This window comes from Ixodes scapularis, unplaced genomic scaffold (assembly GCF_016920785.2).
Source record: "Ixodes scapularis isolate PalLabHiFi unplaced genomic scaffold, ASM1692078v2 PGA_scaffold10__122_contigs__length_95168666, whole genome shotgun sequence".
Classification (NCBI taxonomy): domain Eukaryota; kingdom Metazoa; phylum Arthropoda; class Arachnida; order Ixodida; family Ixodidae; genus Ixodes; species Ixodes scapularis.
The window spans coordinates 67,439,234-67,455,627 of record NW_024609836.1 but is presented as its reverse complement, the minus strand read 5'-3'; positions in this window follow the sequence as shown (position 1 = coordinate 67,455,627).

Below are 16,394 nucleotides of genomic sequence, written 5' to 3'. Positions count from 1 at the left end.
TATTCTCCGAATGTGTTCTGTTATATTAAATTTTTTTTTTTTTTTTTACAGTGTGGCATAAGTGACTTAAATCGAAAAACATACATATTTACGATAATATTATTATCTCTTCTGGTGAAGACTCAGCAATTGTTGCATTCATTTTCGTGCACGAAACTGTAACTCGCAGAGAAAGTAACAACACAGTGTTACCGCCTTTGTTTTAAGAATGTATACACTTGCAGGCTTGCGCTGATGAGGCCTCAAAACCGAAACTCACATATCGTGACTGTACCGATACTACGCAACCTCGTTGTCACACCGCTCTGCAAAAAGGCACTGTAAAATTGCCATTGAACATACATAAATTATAACTATACAATCATCTTGTAGAATATCACCTTACTAAGTAATGACTGTGTCAATATGCACTTTAAGAAATATTTCGCCCGAAAAAAACGAAGTAACATTTTGTTTAGGTTTGGTAACAATGTATTTGCCGGATCCCCCGAAGGTCAGTCTGGTGGCTCATTCCCCAGGCCCGGTAATAGTTGCAGGAATGTAGAACGAAACAAATTGGGCGTTTAAGCGAAGGAGGAGGGCAAATTTTCTTTGGCTAGGTGGCGCAAGCTACCGTCCGTTACAAAAGGCATAGCCAATATCCTCCATCCATCCATCTTTGCCGGATCCTTAGAAAAGGTCGGCAAAACTTCGGCTTTGAAGAATCCCAAGAATCGGCGCCGAATTTTCGTTTCGGCAAAAGTTCGGCCCATATCACTAATTGTGACTGCCTTGGGCGACGTACGGGCACATTGTGCACACTCTTTGTTATGCGTGCTGCCACGTGAGCCCGAATAAACTTGATGACGAATGTACCCCAAAGAATAGTTGCAATTATGTGCCAGAAGGTGCTCTCTGTACTCGAATATATATATATATATATATATATATATATATATATATATATATATATATATATATATATATATATATATATATATATATATACAGTATATACTATATATACATATATTAGTGCCGCCAAGCGCCCTCAGGATGTATGAATGATTTGAGACGGCTCCAGTCTAACGTACCGCCGCAACAATTATCCCGCAGTTTAAGAAAAACACGTAACAGGTGTAAATATGTAACGCAAAAATATAATAATGAATAATACAATATATTTCCTTTATTTTTTTAGATTGCTAAAAGGATTGCGAGAGCAAGGTTTTGCGCTGGGTCTGGTCGCGGCAATTGATTAATGTTATTTTATTATGGCCGCCGAAATGAGTCTTATGTTCCCTGGGTTGCACACTCCATCCTTCATCTTAGTTTTGTTCTCGTTTACTTTTTCTGCTATGATAGATGCTTAAAAAACGTTGGCTAGCCTCATTCTTGCAGTTCAGTGTCGTAGGAATGCTGTCAGCTCTTGGAAACGCGTCAGTACCGGGGAGATAGAGAGTGGTCTGTACCTGTCCGCTCGTTATGCAGCATTGGCACTGTCGGGGTACAATGTCCTTTTCGGGTTGCTTAGCCTCGTCCAAAGGCACGAAAACAAAACAAAAACATAAAAATAAAAATAAAGAAGTGAATTGCACGTTGAACGGATAGGCGGCGTGAGGTCGGTCTGCCCCTTGCTTGATACGGCGACAGAATATGCAGGATGAAACTGGGTACGTTGATATGGTTCTCCAGTACCGATATCCGTATCCGTTATATCGTACAGACTGTGCTTTTGGCACCCGGATTCATTGGTCTGTGGAAGCGCGGTCATATCGTATACCAGGGCCAAAGTGTCAGCGAGAGAGATTCGAGGTGCCGTACCTGATGATGTTTGCACTGGCCGTTTTACATCGAGTCCGAGTACAGCCGACGCCGTACGATTCATTTGAGCGAATCGTGCAGCGCCAAAAGGGCTTCGTCACGGGGCTCTTTATGCGTGCGCTATCATCGGCTAAACCAATCACGCCCTCAGTTAAAGCGCTGTAATACTGCGCTTTTTTCTTTTTTTTTTTTTTGGTGCGTGTTTTTGGTTTAGCCGGGGAGGAATACGCATGCAAGGACACAGTGGGTAGAGACACGAAGGGCGAAGGAAAGGAATGCTGGGAAGGGAGAAGCAGACGGAACGCTGCAGAGGAGAGGGGAAACCTTGTCCTCTCTCCAGCGTTCCGTCTGCTTTATCCTCCCCGGCCTTCCTTTTTTTCGCCCCACTTGCTTCAGTTGCAACGGACTATAATCACATCTCGACGCTCTGACGTCACAGCTGTGACGTAATCACATTTGGATGACGTCAACTCGACAATGGATCCCTTTCGGAAGCGCGCGCCATCTGGCGTCTGCTGCGGCAATCGTTCGAGTCAGCCATTGTTTTTGTATGTCGGCCACGAGTCATGAGGACCGCGTCGGCGCTCGGTGTCAACTCGGCTCGGCTTCGGATCGAAAACGATCGTGCCGCGTCGTGGCATTCGGCGAGGACTGAGATCGAATCGCGCGTTCGATGCCCCGAAAAATGGCGACCGCCAGTGTTGCTCGATCGGGTTGTGACCAGGGCCTATCGGACCCGAGCCCGACGCTAGTCTTCGCTCGGCGTCACTGTGATGACGTCGAAATCCGAGTCCGCGGGCTTCGATTATTCTAGGTGAAGTTGATCGAGCTGCCCGCCAATCGCGATCACGGTGATTCGCGAGATCCATGAGCTTGCGGGGGGGTGGTACTAGAGTGATTCATGTGGGCCGTCACCGGGGGTACCCCTATTGCCTTCGGGAAGGCTACTTGCCCGCGTTACCCCCTGGGTGCGGCAAGCGTGGGAACGCTGCTCCGATTTCTTTTTCTTTCTTGTTTTTGTTTGTTTAGCTCTGCGGCTAGCGGGAGCTTTTTCTCCGTCTGCTCAGCGAGAGTCTGCCTCGCGGTCCTGGGGAGTGGCAAAACTACCGCTGGGTGCGGCCGAGCGGCGGCCGGCCGCGTTGCGTGGCGCCGGCCACTTCTCCCGCCAAGTGGATCGCCGCCGCCGTCGTATCTCATACGTGTCGCTGCTACTGGGCATACGCAACAGCATGCAACGGCGATCTATGGGGCTTTTTCCGCCACCCCCGTTTTGCCGTGGGCTGCTTGCTGCGTGCGCCGTGTGTGTGTGTGCATACGAGTGCTCGGCGTTGCACGGGGGCATGGGTGTGGTTCGCGCGCAAGGTGGCTTGCCATGCAGATAGGTGCGGGCTGCCCCTGGGGAGGGGGGCGGTTCCCGCGTTTATATTACGGCGTGTGGCTCCGGGGTTTTTGATCACGTCGTTTTGGCGTCGTGGTGGCGCGATGAGCACGCCACGCGTGCGGCTTGCGGTCTTTCTCTCTCTCTGCCGATGGGGAGAGTGCGGGTGCGTTCGGGGCTTGATTGAAATGATAGATTGTTTGTGTGTGCGTGTGTACGTACGTGCGTGCGTGCGTGCGTGCACAAATGCATGGAGCTCCGGTTGTGCGTTCTAGTTTGACGGTAAGGCCTATAAGACAAGGCCTGCGCGTGACGTCATCATTAGTGGACCCGAGGCCGATTCCGGGGTCCTTCGACGCGATGGCCCAGTCGAGCACTGACGCAACACTCGTATCCAACTTGTGTCTTCGCTCGATGTCACTCTGGAAACGTCAGGATTCTGGTGCACGCGGGCTTTGGTTATTCTACACCCGTTTTTACCTCAAGAACCGTAGTCAGAAAAAAGCCCCACTCTTCGCGGAGTATTACTAATTCCCCCCTTTATGTGGAGAATTGGGATTTATATATGTGAATTCCAGATTAGATATATGTTATCTTATTAGGAAGTACACATTTCAAACGCCAAAAGCATCGCTTTTTCCTCCGACAACCAAATCTCGTAAGAACACTTCGCGCCGCGTATGAACAATGCGCAAAACTTGCTTTTCTAAAACGACAGCGTTCGGCGAGGGCTCGGATCGAATGACACGCGTTGTCTCCAATGGATGGATGGATGGATGTTAATGGCTGCACGGGCGGTAGCTTGCGCCACCTAGCCTATAGGTCTAAAAAAGCCCAAGGAATGGCTATTGTCAAGGTTGCTTGATGGGGTTGCACAATAATAATGTTGCGTGTATGTGTAAACAGCCAGAAGTTAGCATTGTAAGCAGTGAGAAAGTGCAGGCGAGCTGGTAATTATAATCGACATCTTGTTAACCCTGAGATGGGAAACGATAAAAAAACGGACGAACACAACAAAGATAACAACGGGCGAACACAACAAAGATAACAACGGCCGTCCACTGTCTCAACTTTAGATGAACGAATAGCCAGTGCGGTACAAGCGCTAGCCTGGGGGTCTTTAACGTACAGAACGCAGTAATGATACACGACCGCACGCCGATATACGATGCTCGTCCAGATCGAAACGGGCAGCGGTGGGGTATGAATCCAGGTTTTGAAAAAGGGTCTATTACGGCGTTAAAGCTATTTACTTATCTTGTAACGTGTAAGCTAAGTGGAATGTGGAGGGTTGTAACCTGGTCGGTATCCATGGTGACGACCTTCTGCAGGTTTCGAATTCTTCTGTAGGGGACTTTTGACTACACCCAAGAAGTCAACCGTTTAGCGCGCGATGTAGATGCTTCTACGGCCTGCAGTGCATGCTTCTCGTGGCTCGAGGCGTCGTGAAATAAAATTATGCGGACAAGGAGGGGGTATATTACAAGAACTGATAATGGGCTAGTTGGTGAACGTTGGGAAGCATCGTATAAGCCGGTAAAAGACAACGGACACAAGGAAGAAGGCACATATACAGGCGCCCGTGTGTGTGTCTTCCCCGTGTCCGTTGTCTTTTTTGCGCCTTACACCATGCTTCCAAGGAGGGTACCTACACTCACTTCTGTCTTGCACATCATCGATGGTTCAAAATAACGTGACACCGGACAAATGATTGATCTTGCCGTCATCTGGATTCCAGGTTCAGTGTAATTGAAAACTACTGGTAAATTGTGTCGTGAGAACTCCTACCTCGGAACAAGAATACAGTTTTCGGAGCGAGCCTATATCTGTTATTCCAGGCGCTGTTTTTTTTCTTAATTGTTTTTTGTTTAACAGTTAGTCCAGCTATGTTTTGTAGTGGTTTTTAGACGTGTATTGACCAGTGGCATTTTTCACTATCCGCAGGGGGTCGGCTGTGCTCGTTCTCGCCGTGCGTGGAGCAAGTGCAGCGCACCTGCCTGGCGCTCAGAGACCGAGGCTTCGTGGACATCACCACCTGGGAGTGCCTGGAAAGGCCCTACGAGGTCAAGCAGGTCACAATGACCGATCTTCGCAAACCCACATCCTTGGGGGCATTCCGGAAACAGAAGAAATCCAAGAAGGTACACAAGGGACGGGACATCGTGTAAACGCGTGACCCTTGAGACCTGTTCACATATACCCCGCAGAGATGGAAATAGCGCTGACCTTGCTGACGCAGCCCCGACTTCGACCTGTTAGTGACTACTGATATTGAGCTGGATTAGGGCTAGTTAACTTCAACTCAGCTCTGCATCAACGCTGTTCCTAGCGTGAACTCTGGGCTGCGATGTGAGTTAACGGCCTTACCTGCGGTATTCTAAAGAAAGCTTGGGCCGCATTACCATTAGCCGAAGTGACATTTCTGTGTTGCCGTGGTAGCAGGGGACCACACCATACTCCGTTTCACGTCCCGATGAACGACAGCGGACTCTGCGAGCATTCTGAGCTAGTCGAATGTCGTGTGAGTCACGCGTGACCTTCGGTCGCATGCTCAAAGAACTGGATTGGTATAGGATCTCTCATAGCGTCGACTACGGTCCATCGTAAGGTGAAAGGGATGTAGAATAGACTTTGGTGAAAGTATGTGCAAGGATATACTCAAACCCATACCGACGACTTCACGTCAGAGAGGTGGCGCTGGCTGTGCTACAGCGCATGTCCACACACTCCGCTCTCGGAGAAACGGGTTCACTGCGCACGCTCATTTCTCACAGAGGTCCCCCGTATGCAAACGATTGGAAGCGATTGCCCGCTTGCTGGACTCGCAGGCAACAACCAAGGAGACGGCGTAGTATTTCTTTGTGTGTGTCTTTTTAAAGAGCCTAATATTCTACCCATCATGCCCTGCATCATTTTACAAAACGGTCGGCTCTTGCATTTATTTTTATTACAGGGAACGGCAGTCGGTGGCACGCCTGCGGTGGGAGCACCTGTCGTTTTCACGGACGATGCTGCCGCTGAAGCCGGGGACGACAACGAGGCAGTGGACGAAGTGGCCGACGAAGCGACCGAAGACGACAAGATCCCCAAGCGTGCCTTCTCGTCGGTGAGCCCCGAGTCTGACGGCGGCATCTGCTTCCAGGTGGCGATACCCTCGCTCCAGATACCGGGACACACGGGGTACCTCACCTTTGCCACGCTCCTGGCGTCCTAGGCGAAAGTCTCCTTCACACTGTTCCAATAAAAACCATCTGGCCAGTGAAATTTTTTTTTTCAGCGTTCTTTGTTTTTTTGCGGAGACCCCCTAGGAGACGACGCTTGCACATTACGTCATCGTTGGTGTTAGAGTGACTGTAAAGGTTCCACTTGCGGAGCAGAGTATCCCAGTGGTCTCCAATTTTAGTTTTCTAAGTAGGGGGGGGGGGGGGGGGGAGGGTAAGCGAGCGTCGTTCTTGCAGGGGATGCGACGGGCGCCAACTCTCGTAAGAAAAACGTTCGGCTTCTCGCGGATCATTTTAGAATTCCTCCTAATAGACAGTGCCAGTGTATTCTCTCGTCTTAAGTGGTTACAGGTCACCTTCTCTGGCAGGGATGGGATATTGGAGGTTGGATGGGGTGTTGCGATGAGATTACATGTGTTGTGTCAGGTTCTCTGGCCTGACGTAGTCACGGAGCGAGTCCGTAATCAGCTTTCTTTGTAGTAACTTTTTGTCTGAGGGTCACTCAGTCATTATACCGTAGTCTTGCGGGAGTTGGGATATGGATTCATGTCGTTCTACGCTTGTGGCCATGCAATCCCAGATGAGGTGTCTGCAGCTAGCTGGGAGTCGGGACTCGACATGTTGGAGAAAGGACTCTATACTCGTCAATTTGAGAAAAAAAAAAAAGGCACGTTTTGCGCATCGTTCATATGCCGTGCAAAGTAGTCCTTAGAAGATTTGGTTGTCGGAGGAAGAAGCGATGCTCTTGGCGTTTGAAACGTGTACAGTGCTCACCAAACTTACACGGAACACGCGAGCAGTTTCTGTTCTTATACGCCTCGCAAGTAGGCTCATTTTCGTCTTCTGCGCATGAGAAAGGAAGTAGCGGTGACGTCAGAACGCCGAGCCCTGATTGGCTGATCGCGACCCCCTATCTGAGCGTCGTCTGCTCCTTTGCAACGTCGTCTGCTCGCAACGTCGTCTGCGTCTGTCTTACCTTTCCTGCGACTTTCGGAAGTCGAGCGAGCTCGACTTCGCCTTTCAGAGAGGGCAGACGAAATAATTCGAGCGGTACGTTGTTTTTGTCTAACAACTAGCAGACGCGCATCAAGGAGGGAAGTCAAAGGACTCACTGGCGAAATGTCCCGAGGCGCCGAGGTTTGTTTGCTAAGAACCGAGAGTGAGCGTGTTAGTGTCCGCAAGTTCCCTCCCAAGTACTTTTTCCCTCCTTTCGTGTGCGGCGAGACCCCTCATCCTTTAACGGCGTCGGCGGGTTGGCGCAGTTAACATCGTCTGCTTCACGTCTGCTAGTCAAAGCGATGGCTGCTTTGCCTTTCCTGCGTCTGTCGGAGATTCGCCGCTTTTTCACCGGCGAGAGTCACCGTTGCCTCGGGAAACAAGGATATAACAAGAGGAAGAAATTGACCTCTTAATCTAAAACTGAGGTCAGCGATCAAAGTATAATACGGGAAGGGTTCACAAGGGTCGCGCGGGCATATTCCATTCAGCACACCAGCCGGTCGTGGGCAGACGGTCGCCGAGTCGCGGAGTGCCTGCTAGGCCTAACTGCCGTGCTCGCTTGGTCGCGTTCGGTGGAATCGTGGCCGTTGTAGCTTTTTCCGGATGTTTGTGAATCCAGCGTTCTTGTTCGTCGTGGTCTATTTCAAGTAATTTTTACTTTTTTCTTGCTGCTTGAAGTCGGGACGCGTGAGAAGCGCACGTAGAAAAATAAACGCCCGTGGGTCGTCGCGACCGCGACGCTGTCGGCCATGCTGATTTGATCGTAAGAAGTGCGTAAGCCAGCTTCGGAGCGGTCGTAGGATTTCGTCGTAACCTGCGCAAAACTTACGAAAATTTCGTTTCGTGAATACGAATTTGTTCTTAAGTTATGTCTTACGCACATTTTTGGCGTAATATCGTTTCGTGAATCTGGCCTCTGCACTTCCGAAAGTCGCAGGAAAGGTAAGACAGACGCAGACGACGTTGCGAGCAGACGACGTTGCAAAGGAGCAGACGACGCTCAGATAGAGGGTCGCGACCAGCCAATCAGGGCTCGGCGTTCTGACGTCACCGCTACCCCCTGCGCAAGAAGCAGACGAACTTGCCCTCCGCATAGGAACTAGAGATGCTGCGAACTTCTTGCGAACGTGAGGTTCGAAGGTCAAACCAAGAAGTTCAAAAGGTTTGTAGAGTTTCGAAACGTCGAACCTATTTTCGAATTTTTGTCGCTGAAAAGGTCGATTGTTTTCGAATTTTCGATTTTTTTTGCGCTGTGAAATTCGACATTTTCGAACTTACTGAGTTCAAAAGTTCGACGAGCTTCTAACCTCTGAGCAAAAGTCCGACAAAGTTCGAACCAAGTTTATCCCAATAGGTTCCAGGCAACAAATATAAATAACACAAGATGTCAGTGTGTGAAGTGGAGTTGAAATTGCACTGAGTCTAACCGTTAGCTGATCGTGCTACAAACGACGGGCTTGTAAAGCCCCGAATGATCGCTTTAGGGCAGCCTCGGCCTCTTACCTCCCACCTTTTTCTTTCGACTTCGGCACAGAGCCTCTCCCGAGCACAACTCCGTAGGTTGCCCCGGGGTAAGCTGTAGGCCAACAGATCCCTGGTCCGCAGGCTCGAAATTCAACCGGGGCGCTTCGCTGGGAGCTTCCTTCAGAGCGTTAGTTGTTTTTGGACGCAAGTCCCTCGATTTTTTCGCGTCGAGGAAAGGCGCGCGCAGAGGGTGACGCTGATATGCTACAGCGAACACTGAATCGGCTCTTACTTCATTACCATTAGTAACCGGTTGCATTTTAGAGCGGCCAATATCTCCATCCGTCGAAGAAGAAAAGTTCCAAGCAGCGGCAGTATTGTTAGCCCGATAACATCCCCTGATCAGCCGTATTAGGCCGGGTGGTCCCCTAATTTAGTCTGGTTGCATTCTCCCTAACCCTGACTTGTTTCGGGTGCTGTGCCTGTGTTCAGTGTTTTCTCCATCCCACGAGTCATCCTGCCGAAGATAAACGCCCGATAAACTAAGAAGTTTCGGGAAAGCCGTGGGTGCCCTTATATGAATGCGTTGTCTTGCATATTTAGTTGTCTTATGCCAGCACCGCATTTAGGCGACGTTTGCTCGAATTGCTACTAGTGATGGAAGTGCTGCGCCAATTGCGCCAAGGACGCAATCCTGCTACATCTAGCGCCAAATTGTCATTTTACCGAAGAATTGCGCCATGCCTGCGCCGAGATGAGATGTAGCAATAAAAAATAAAAATTTAAGTCTTATCAGAGCGCGTGTCGGTAGCGCGATATTTTACGCGCCGCAACTGTTACGCAAACCGAAACTACGAGGGCGCATTATCATCATCATCATTGAAAGGAACAACGTCAGCAACATCTGAGACCAAAGCCGCAGAGGCTAAGCGAAGAACCATCCCACTGAGCAGCCTATTTAAAAAAAAAAAAGGCCGAGCTTGTGGATGTTTTCAATGTTGGCCCGCCCTGTTCCCGTGCGCTAGCTACCAGAGAAGTCAATGCTAGCGCGAGCCCAATGCTCTGTGCATTCCTGACTCGCGCGTGGGCTCGTGCAGTGTGGGCACCGTTACGGGCTCCATGCGTGCGTTTGCAGCTTCGGCTGCGCTCGCACCGGCGACGTGCGCGACCGAAAGCGTCGCGGTGGTCGGCCTCCCACGATTGGCCGAATGCTGACTATGACGTCAGGAAGGGAGTTCTCATTGACAGAAATAAGAGGAACGTGAGGACTCCAATTATGACGGTGTCGACAGTGTTGATTCAAGAACGCTATGATTTCAAGCTTCCGCCATGCTAATACACACACCTTCGAACCTGATGTTCGCAAGGTAATGACGTCACGAAAGGTAACCGTACGAGGGCGCCACCGAAACTTCTCGCCGCTAATAGCTAAGTCGCACCAAACTCTGAATGTAGTGCTGGTAAAGCCTCACCGTCGTTTTCGGAGCACAAAGCACTGCGCGAGTCGCGCGACTGCGGTGTCTGCTCCTCGGGTGTCGCTTCTCTGCAGCGCGTCGGTGCATGACAAGGAGCGCACCCAACGGGTTAACTCGCCGTGATCCGATCGCGACTTCTCCAGCACATCGAAAATGAATCGGAATTTTTTAAGCGAATATCAAATACCGCAATATTTGAAGCTGCTGCCCGAAAGACAACTCTAATCTGAACTAAAACATTCCACAACAATGAGGATCGTTAGCTGCCGCAGATACCTTAAAAGAAGTGCAGGCTGATAAAACTAAATATCCTGTACCATCAGAACTCAGTGTGACATATGTTAATTGTATTTTTTTTATCTGACGAGCAGATAAAGTTATTTAAAAAAAATGTTTTTTTTGTGTGTGTTTACTTTGTTGAATTTGATATATCCTGTCTTAAAAAGGCGACAGGCGCTGTGTTCCAACAATAGAGATGGGCTTTATGTAGCAATGCAGCATTATTTCATTTTCAAGTAATATGCCAACATATGCCGGACCCTGCTCCAAAAGGGCCACTACCTGCTCCAAAACAACATTTTGCCTGCTACAAGGCCTGCTCCAAAAGGTCAAATGGCACTTCCATCACTGTACTAGTTTGTATATAAGTAGAAAGTACCTTTGCCTGACTGCCTCAGGGCTTTTCGATGAGCCGTTCAACTAGTTCAACACTTGTTTCATTAGTTATGACACATAGCGAGTAACACAGGTTGTACCGTCAGTACCGCAGCCATGAGAAGGAAGGATTATGAACGAACAAAACGGTAGGGCGCAAGTGAGCTGGTGTAATTTCATAACAGTCTGGGCAACGTTTTTAGTCAAATTTATAGCAGATTTCGCGATTTTTTAGATGAAGTCATGAAAACTTAGTTTGAAACTGTGGAATTTTATTTCCATCGGTGAAATTCAGACTTAGAACTTAAAATCGAAACTTTTGAACTTTTCAACCTTTTACCTCGAAAAAATCGAAATATTCGAATTTTCCGAACTTCAATTTTTAATAAATTTGAAATATTCAAATATTTCGAACTATCTGTAAAATAAATTGATATATTTGAAATCGAATTTTTAGAAACCGTCACAATTTCGAAGTATTAAAATGTGAATTTCAGCGGGGTTCTTAAGTTGTGAACTTTTCAAATTCGAACCTTTGCGAGGTTCGAAAATTGCGAACCCGAACTTCGTAAGGTTCGCAGCATCCCTAAGAGGAACCTTGTCTTGGAGGTGGCAGAGTAACGGTTTCTTGACATACAGCACTCTACAAACCCTCCTAAATTGCAACATCAAAGACTTGTAGCTCAGTTTTTCCTTCAGAATGGCCCTGACATGAGAAAACAGAGTTCCCGTGTTCCGAGCAAGTTTGGTGAACAATGTACGTCTTGATAACATATATCTAATCTAAAATGCACCTACTCTAATCTAATCTGAAGTGCGCTACGGTTCTTGGGGTGAAAACGAGTATAGTCAAGGCTATGACGGCTTTACTTTCCTCTTAATAAACGTATTATACTTGGTTACAAGCATGCACAACACACTCGATCAAACGGAAATGCCTGATCCAGTTTTATTGGCACTGGCCGTAGCCTCCGTTCTATCGGCAGTTTAAGTGTACCCCCAAATATAGGTCGAACGCGCGAACTGCGACAGGTGTTTTTTCTTCGCCGTTGTCTTGCCTTTATTAAACAGATTTTTTTTTTAAAGTAAACGCTGAGTTCTTATTGCCCGTACAATTAAAAGCGACGACCGAGAGACTAGGAGATGGACATAGTAATAGGGGATGGTTTTGGCGAACCTCTAAGACGGCACGCTACGCATGATGGCGATACGCCGTCACCCACCGGGAGCCAGCAGGGAGGTAAGTGGGCGGGGGTATAAACGAGGCGACTCGCAGGGGCTCGCCAGATCTCCATTACCGAAAATTACGGGGGACTTTGTCATACGCAAGCCGCAAAAGACCGCCGCGCCGCCACACCATAGCTGCACCAGAGGCTAAACTTTCGTCTCTTTCGGGTTTTCTTTTTCTTCTTTATTTTCTCCGGAGCTACCGCCAGAAGCCGATAAAGTAAAAAATAGAAACGCGACGATTTCGCGTCCATCGCGAACAACAAACTCCCCTTCAATCCAATCAACAACACCCTTCCCCCTTCTGGAGTTGCCCTCACTCCACCGTAGGGAGCGTTTAAAAAGAAGGACGAGAAATGTAGTAATCAACAACAACATCCCCTACGACTTTGCCATCTCTAGCCTCTAAAATCAGCACACACACACACACAAAAGAAAAGCAAGCAAGACAAAGACAGGCGCAAGCGTTACAGTACCGGGTTCACACACACACAAGAGAAAAGACCCCCAGAAAACCTACAGCAGAAGCTGCAGCAGTATCGCATTAGTACTACCACCAGCAGGCCTAGTTGGTGGTGGTGCCTTGTTCCAGTGGACCGGCGATTAGCCCGGATTGCGTCGGCTAGTAGCCGATGTCCGAAGCCAACAGAAGAGCGAACAGAAAGAAAGCGGCCCGAAAGGCCCTCGGGCGACCCGTCTATCGCACGGCGGCGGCGAGGCGCCAACACCAGCGCGGACCCGGATCTGCCGTCGCCGGCGTCCACTCTCGCTGAGGCGGCCTTGACTCCCGGAAACCGGTGCCGACGTCGTCCCCCCCCTCCGGGACAACCCCCCTCCGTCCCCCCGGTCCCCCCCAGCGGCCCGAACGAGCCAAGGGGGTCAATAATCGGCTTCTGTTGCGCTTCCCTCGTCGTCCGACGCCGCCGCGGCTTGTTCGTCCGTTCCGATGCAGGAGGCGAAGGCAGGTCAGGTTTATTTGGCAACTCGGTTGGCAAATTAAAAAGAACCCTGCAGCTATTTTTTTCTTTGAAGTTTTTTAAGGTAGATTACGTTGTTTGGTTAAAAAAAAAGAAGAGAAAGTGTCATATTGAATAATAAAATGTTACGTCTTAAACGTTAAGTAACGTCACGGAGAAACGTAGCGTGACAGACGTTACTTTTGTAACGTCCGCGGACAATATGAGCTGTAGCAGTTCGCCTTTCTTTGGTGTATACCTACCTGCCAATCTTTCAAGATGCTCCGAACCAAACTAGGGCTGGAACGAGAAGTTTAAGGCCCGTTCACACTCTTGCAACCGAGTGCGACCGAGAGAGACCAAACCGGTTTTTAAGCCTCTTGCGATCTCTTAGGACCAGCTCCGCTCAGTGCATCCGGTCCCAAGAAGTCTTTCTCGGTCGTACTCGGTTGCTAGAGTGTGAACGCGCCTTTAGTTCCCGTGCTTCGTTGAACTCTCACAAATCGGGAAATAAAGCCGCTTGGTGGGACCGCGAACTCAGAAAACTAGAATCGGGCGTGGCAGCTCATATTAGGGAGTTTCGCAGACCGCGTTTCCCCCTCCGCTAAGCCCTCCGGTACGAAGAAGCCACTACTGCGCATGTCCGGAACTCTAGATTTAAGGCCATCGGTGCGCGCACCGATGGCCTTGACTTTAGAGTTCCGGACATCGTAGCGGGAGGGCGTTTTGGGACGGCGAAAACCATTACGAAACTCCCTAATAGGGAGTTTTAGTAGATTGTTTCGATAATCCCTACGACGATAGCCGATACTCCGCTGAAGCTTTTGCGCATGCAACGTATCGTTATCGGAGATATCGGAACGATCTACTAAAACTCCCAGCTATATCCCGTACATTTTCCCGCTAAATTCAGCGTGAATGTTTACGACGTCACGTGCCGCGACGTGGGTAAAAATAAGAAACGAAGCTGCAGCCATTCTCCGCTCAGGACCATGACTCGACACGTAAAAGAATTCCGCCACGTCATAGCGAGACGTGGTAGCGAAAGGCCATCCGGTTCCCTCTGCTGCCTGCTTTCGTTTCAAGCTCCCGATACTCGTAATACATCGGACAAGCATGAGTGTATATTTGTTAAAACGTTTTACCAATGTACAGTGATACAGTGTACGCTGATACTGCAAAGCCGTTGACGAGGCTGAACTTCATCTTCAGATATTATTTTCATCCAAATAAGGGCAGCGTGGTCAACACCACTTATACTATATTCACCTATAGAAGTGTAGCAAAAAATGGTCCGGCTTCCCGTGGGGCATTACTGACTTACTGCTCTATATAGCGAATTATGATATGTTTTTGTGAATTTTAGTTTAGTTTGAAGCGCCATCTAGATTTTCGTGTCAAAACTGTGCGTTCCACAGACAACGTTACCATAACAACTCAGTTTGAAGACTGCCATAGAGCCTGTTTTGAAAAAAATGGCTTCGATGTACTCGAGAACCGAACTAATGGCGATCGCAACGCCGCCATTTCTCCCGCAGCGGCCACTCCGAGAACTGCACGTATCGGTTCAGGTCGAGTCGCGCTAGGGCCGGTGGCGCCATCGCGCGGTGCCATTTCGCAGTAGCAATATAAATGAACTTTCATGTTTTTGCTAGTCGATAAAGGGTGGCGCTGTATTTAGTTTGGTCTCGGTGGACGCGAGGGGTCCGGTTTCCAAGGGCGAGTTTCCCAACTGAGTGTTGTAGTAACTTTGTCCATAGAGTACGGTGAAACGCCATCTAGACGCTGAGCTTCGAAACATACATATTCCATAGAGAACACACTAGTTACCATAGCAGCCGTCCCCCAGAAACGGTGGAGCGTCGAACAACGGGAGGCGAGCCGTGGGGAGAGTGCGGGGGAGGGGTGGGTGTACTGTTCGTGCAAGCAGCGTCTATGGGCATTTCCATAACTGACCTAATCTAGTAACGTAATTGGTGCACACACTGCATGAACACGAGTGCCGTGTCAGCGTTCGGCCGGGGCTCGTGTCCAATCAATGTGCCGAAGGACGGTCGTAGTCGTGTCAATAGACGTGTCCGAAAAATCGCACGACGCATTTCGTCAATCCCACGTTGTAAGGCACGGCGCTGGGAATTGTAAGGCCGTTCCGAGTTGAGCACTCCGTACACCCTGGATGTGGCTCGATTCCTACTCTCTTACCACTGCGAGTTAAAAAAAAAAATAAGAGAAAACGCGTGACAATGTTCCTACGTATACCTGGTTTGTTACCGTCCTGCTTCCTTTACGTTCTGAAATCGCGAAATCCTTAACAAACATGAGTCGCTCCTATTTATGCGCCGTACATCGAGTAGCTTTAGTGCGTCGAAAAGACGACATGAGAATTGCCGTGTGTTTCGCAGTATGGTCTATTGCCGAGCTGTCGCCGTGTGGTCAGTTTAGCTGGAGGTATAGTGCAGGCTGTTTACAGGTTTCGATTATTCGATTTGGTGTTGGTCTGGTGCGCTATGGTTCAACATGGCGTTCCGATGGCCTCCTTTCCGAAGCTAACAGGGGGTCATTCTGTGGCAACCGGGTGCTTTGCAGGGCAGGCCAGAGGCGAAGCAGGGACCTCGCCACAACAGAGCTAACTGAGCCTCACAAGAGTAGCGACACCGGGGAAAGGTGGAACCTACGCAGCAAATAGACTCCAATAGGTGCCGGCAGAATGTAGCAGTGAAGTGTCGAAAATGGCGGCTACGGGACGAAAGCTGTAGTCTGCTATCGTAACCCGGTGGCTCCGCTGCCGTCGACCATCTGGTCACACCACAGGCGCCGTTCATAGTCAAGAGTCGCTTCGTCATGACAAACAATAACTCTCTTTAATTGCATCCATTGCCACATAATAGGAGATGTATCTGTACACACAGCAAAGCGGTGCCCAGGCGCAGTGATCACCAGAAGCCCGGTGGGGTGCTCACCAAGCGGCCCGACCATCGCGGTGGAGGCACTCGCGAGAAAAGCGCGGAGAGGCACAAATAACCGCGGATCGATTCAAATAAATATACGCTCTCTGGGTTACGCGATGGATTAGCCGAAAGAAACACCTCGGTCACTGGGTCCGTTATCCGTGAGATCTGTCCATGTAATACAGGTGCGGGCGTTCTTTGTTTGGTCAATGAAGCTGCGAGTCTTGCGCACTCGCGGTGGTGGTGGCGGGGGGTGGTGACGATGATGA